Here is a 6018-nt window from a genome sequence, read left to right on the forward strand (position 1 = left end):
TTGATGATTGTAAAACATGTTTGATTAACGACACTTGTAAATTAATAATGATAAAGAGAAAAATACTGCTGAAATATTACCACATAGAAACATGGCGAATTATAATAAATGGTATTCACAGTTAATACGAGTAGAACTTTTCAGATAGGTAAGAATTATTATATGTTTTAACCATCGCATGAGCATCTCCGCAATAATAAAAATATGTGTTTGTTCAAGATAGTCTTATACTGTTATTTATCCGATGATATTAATGCTTTATAATGTATTAAATGGTTTAATTTTGGGTTTAAAAAAAAAAAAAAAAAAAAAAAAAAACTGTATATCTTAATATGTCAGTTATGAGTTTCCATTTTATACAAATATTTTCTAATTTGAGATAGCTATTTCGTGTGTCCCTTGAGAAGATCCAATATACACTTTGCTACGCGTATCGTAAATATAATGTTTAAAGTGGCAATAAATCTGTGTAAGGCGGAATAATGTGATGGCTTCAATCACGACACTTTTCTATAGCTTGAAAATGTTTGTTAATTTGGGGATTCTAACAGCTTAAGTTACGGTCCTTGTGATATCTACGAATAATGGTTATTTTGATTGCTAACTAATATAAGAATTAGTGCTTTAAAATTTTGTATGTGAGAAATGTTGAGGTATGTAAGAACTAATAAATTTGTAGATGCCCATCTCAGAGTATGTTTGGTCCCATGCAACGGTTGGGCGTGTTTTTTTTTTAAAAAATAAATAGTAATAATAGTGCTACTTTAAAAAAAAGTATATGGCAATGATAATGCCTCTCATTTATTATACTTCATACTATTTGCTGTCCTTTAAAAATCCAAAACCCAAATAAAAAAACAGCTGAATGTAATTTTCGAAACATCATCCAAAATTGTTTTTTCAAAATATGTTTAATCAGTTGTTAAATTTTTCTAACATGAACTGCGAATTTATATCAAATAAATAGGTTTTATTGTCTTCAAACAAGGTTAATCAAATACTGAATTTAATTTGATTGATAAATTTGGTCGTGCAACGTGGTGTCAATTATTTTACAGAAATAAGACCGTCGAATGAACATTTGCAAGAGCGAGGATGCCAGTATCGCAAATTCGAACTATTTTGATTATATTCCCCTTTAGCAATCCAGGGTTAATTTGTGTATAATATAAAATCCAAATTATTTTACTTTTATTACAGGCAGTTATTCTTCTATACTCTTATTTTACCGTAGCATTTTCATTCACTTTATTTCTAATTCAGTTATTGATGAAAGTTGTGTTCATTTTCAGGTAATTAGACTTTATTTTTATTATTACTGGTTTTCTGCCTGAGTAGAGACCTAACACACAAAATCACCACTGGGACGATACACCTGATTCATGAATATTCATGAATCATTTAATTAGCATACTCTATTCTCACGAGTTGTAGGTTTTATTGTGAGTTAAAACTAAGAGGCGTGTATGCTGGTTTAAAAACGACAATTTGAATATGTTTTAATTTCTTTTATATTTTTGAACAAGACCAACCATTGATTATTGAATATTATACACAATGCAATAAATACTTTGGCAATGTTAATTTCTTTAAAAGCAATTATGACGATTTCGCATTAGGGGTTGAGGTTTTTATTGACACAATTATTATAACAGAAATGTGTAAAGTATGCATAAGTTTGTAAGTTACATATCAATTAATCTATACGTCTCATTAAAATGATATTTAATTCATTTCTCAATATCGTCTTTTAGGAATACCTCATCTGAAGTATAAGAAATAAAAATCCTAATGATCATAATTCTTCGAAAGAAAATGCCTGAATTGGTCGAAGCGTTTAGAGGTTATCTTCTTACAAATACATGTACATACAACTCTAAGTCCATCCAGTGGTGGGTGTCGTGTATAAGGCATAGTATTGGCTGGTTACAATTTGTCTTTCATCAACAGGGATAGTACACTCGTAATCAGACAAATTACTGTCAAATAAAGTTTTAAATACCAAATTTACCAGGTGCGAGTTGCAAACATCTTTGTAAACTTCTATTTGCGAGATAGGTATAGAGAAATAAGAGGCGTTTGTTTTGTGTAGATATTGTGGGGAGTATTTAGTTTAGTAGGCGATACAAACTGTAACACTAGGTATTCGTCACTCAGTAATAACCACCTCTCGTTAATATTTAAACCGGTGTTGAATCAGTTGTTAACACTTGGTTCAAACTACCATCCGAAAGCTTTGAAGCTCTTTCTGTCGGTTTAACAGGTAAATAAAAAATGCTGGAATTTGCGGTGTTAATGAGAGCAAAGGGGTTGAGCGTCCTGTAATTTTGTTTGTTTTCTTTTCTGTATACGTGAAAGATCACATTTACTGCACTGGTCGACAGTATTTCATATACAATGAAATCGCCAAATATTAAAACAAATGAGGTACCTCCTGCACGATTATATGTTTTATTGGTCCTTGTTTAATAGCGGATGCATTCTGAAAATCCGGTTAACGGCATGTTGTTCAACAAACGTATTTCAGTGTTATAAATATGTTGTGCTATACTGTTAGATTATAAACGATATTTAATTCAAATTGAAACATTGGTCGGTTCTACAGACAGCAGTTTGGTTTTGGCGGTTCCGACCCATTCGCATGACTTTACCTACATGTGTCTTTTAAAATGTCACACTTTCCCAAAAGTAAAGAATCCCCCATTTTAATAACATTTGCATATCCGAGTAGTTTTATAACCCATTTCCAAACATCTATGATTTGAGCCACCTGTTGTGTTACATATTACCATCCAAGAATCTGTAATCAAAGTATGAACAATTTCTAGGTGTTGTAATTTTAAAATTCATAGGTTAAACATGCATTATGCAAGAGCAAAATCTGCTAATTACAAGTCTTTCTTTAGGCCTGAAATGTTATCTAAATTATCAATTAGACATTAATTAACTTATCCAGACCATAATAAACTCTCGATGTCAAGGCTAGCCTTCGATGTAGGCTGGATTAGATTCCTATATGCCGCTAACGGCCAAAGATAATTAAATCAGAAAAAGTGGATAATCGAGACTGTGTTGTTTATATTAATGATTTTAGTAATGATGACCGAGACTATGCAAAAATTTCATCCGCTTCTTTCTCGGCCCATAGTGGATCAATTACCTTTACACTATCTAGTTTTTAACTATTATAGCGAGAACTGCCATCTCTTTATATTATCTCCCATAATGTATCTTTAATGTTTGGGAGGCAATATAGAAATAAAAACGAAGCGAAGAATGAACCAGAAGAACTGCCCCGAGTCAAACTATTGCAAATAGGGTTATGATCGAAGGGTTATTTATTCATTCCACATCGAATGGCATGTTCTATAGTAACACATGGGTATTTAAGTACAATTGTAAAATACATACTTCATGCTTACTTTTCCCAAAGGAAATAAAAACTGTTTCAACAACACACTTAAAGTTTTCTATAAGTTCACCAAGGGGGTGTAATTGTACCTTTTCGATTCATTTTATTTACAAATGACACAAACATCAATAGAGCAGAATAGCTCATCACATTATTTACTTGTGAAAGCAAATTTAATATACCCACGTAGTTTTTATTAAATAAATTGTTCAATTTCTACCATTGCTTTACACGTACATGTTAAATTACGTATTGTGTTATGGTAACCTCTTTATGTAATTAAGAAAATGTTGTTCAATACTCAAACTCAGTACAGTCTCGACTGTAATAATTTTATCGCCTTTAATGTCGTAATCATGCAGTAAGACGAATGGCTTGTCAGCCTGGTTTCATCTAACCACTTATGTCTTTCTTACCCACTTGTGTAATTTTGAAAACGAATTTAATATTTATTTTATTGTGTCACACTGTGCTTACAATTTAATTAACCGCATTGGCTTATCGTTTCTTTTAATACTTCGGCTTATGGCGTGTAAAACTAAGGTATATTGGTTCAGATGCGCCCGGTGTTGCTGTTTATCTTGGTAATCAGTTTGTCTCGGCTCCTTGCACAAGATTCTTCCCTTCGAATTCATAATCTAAAATACTCGTAGATTTATTCTAGTGTTAAGCTTTTGTGAGAGGAAAATTCGTTTAAGATGTCGCTGTATAGTTTAAGAAATATACACATTGTGGTAGATATTGCAAATACATATTTTGCGAAGAACACAAGATAGAGCTATACATGTATATAGTAATACAGCGGATGAACGGGTGACTGTGCCGAACAAGAAGCTTTAATAAAACTTCTTGGTGCAGACCTACATTGAGTGGTGACAATATATGACCTCAACAACCTTTGTGGACAATCAATATTGTGCATATTATTGTATTGATATAGACGCAATATTTAAATGACCTTTATATATTCTCTAATCACCCAATTTTCTGCTGAAAATCGTTGAAGTAAATTTGCATTACACCATAAGGGGTCACCTTTTCCCCTAGTTATCTGAAGGGAAAACTGCAGCATATAATTATGGGCATGATATATATTATATATAGTGTTGATATGGATTTAATATGTCCCCCAAACGTTCCATTGTCCAAATATTTTAATTATTAGTGCGGACGGTGCTAAACAAATAGAAATTATAACCAAAAGACATCGGTCTATATATCACCCAATACAGTACATTTATAATTTGGCCAAGTGAGTAAGACGTTGGCTCGCTAACCTGTTGGTCCCGTTGTTGGCCGAGAAAGTTCATCGTGCTTTTCCGGTGTGGTACCCCTTGTCTGTGGTGCAGAACGGGTGGCCTGGTAAGGGACAACGTATAGACATAGTCTTTCGGATGGTACGAAAATCCGAGGTCCCGTGAACACATTGGCGTACACGTAAAAGAGCCCTTGACGGTTGAAATTCGAAATAAGCGTAGGTCGTCCAAGCAAAATATCCCTCATAACATACTGCATGGCGCATGGCCGTCTTCATTAGCCCAGTCGGTGCAGAACAGTAGGACGTTAAACTCCATTTCATCATTACATTTATAATTTGTGTTTGTTCACTTCATTGATACGACGACTACAACGCTATATGGACCTTTCTTCTTTTTTTATTGTACACAGATATATTTATCTTAAGTTGCAGTTACACATTGTAATAAAAACATCCAGAACAATAACTCCTAATTTTATTATGGCAAAAACATACCAGTAAATATCAGAAGCAAGCAGGTATAACATACATTGTTAGCCATTTTAGCACGGACATCTCAGATGAGCAGGACACCCGTTACTAGAATCTTTATATAATACCTTGCCTTTTTCTCTTGTGATCCACGGTGGCTAAGTGAGTACGATGCTGGCTCACTAGCCAGGGGGTCGCTGGTTCGATCCCACGGCTAACCGAGAAATTCTACGGATATTCCCTCGTGATTTCCCCTTGTCAGTGGTGCAGCACGGAGGGAAACAAAACAATTCCTGTATACATATCGGTGTGGGCGTAAAATAAACCTTTTCAGTTGAAATTGGATGAAGAGTTGTTGGAATCGCCGCTGTCCAGGCAAAATTTACCTCTTAACATACTGCATGGGATATGCACGTCTTCATTAGCCCTGTTGATGTAGACAACCCCGTGTCATTAGATTTATTTTCTCTTTCCAGGTTTAGTTCCTGTCTATGCACAAGGTAAAAGGTCAGAGCGTTTTCAATAAAATTGTCATTTATTATTTTTAGAAATAAATCTTTTGAAAAACGTAATCACAATTGTATTTGTTTTCATGCTAATGCGAAAATGGTAAGGTGCGGGGGTCATGTTACCCCGATACAAAGGTACTTATATGTTGACAATGTTGAGACTTATCATGTGGCGTGGGCTACGGAGCCTAAGTGGGTAAGACGTTGGCTTGCTAGCCTGGAGGTCGGGTGTTCGATCCCTGCATTGGCCGAGAAAGTTCATCCAGATTTTCCTGCGTGGTTCCCCCTTGTCAGTGATGCAGGACGGAGGGTCTGACAAGGATAGCTATGTAGTCGTTCGGATGGAACGAAAAACCGAAGTCCTGTGT

The 6018-nt window shown here is 34.4% G+C and overlaps 1 long non-coding RNA gene across 1 annotated transcript in view; it reads left to right on the forward strand.

The window, feature by feature from the left end:
* LOC126810322 (uncharacterized) overlaps positions 1-5713 on the forward strand; it is an 84027-nt gene extending 78314 nt beyond the window's left edge. Inside the window, exon 3 of the long non-coding RNA XR_007675174.1 lies at positions 5618-5713. This is a non-coding gene — a long non-coding RNA (uncharacterized LOC126810322). The remainder of the gene's footprint in view (positions 1-5617) is intronic.
* The last annotated feature ends 305 nt before the right edge of the window (positions 5714-6018 follow it).

The sequence above is a fragment of the Patella vulgata genome, chromosome 2 (genome assembly GCF_932274485.2).
Source record: "Patella vulgata chromosome 2, xgPatVulg1.2, whole genome shotgun sequence".
Classification (NCBI taxonomy): domain Eukaryota; kingdom Metazoa; phylum Mollusca; class Gastropoda; family Patellidae; genus Patella; species Patella vulgata.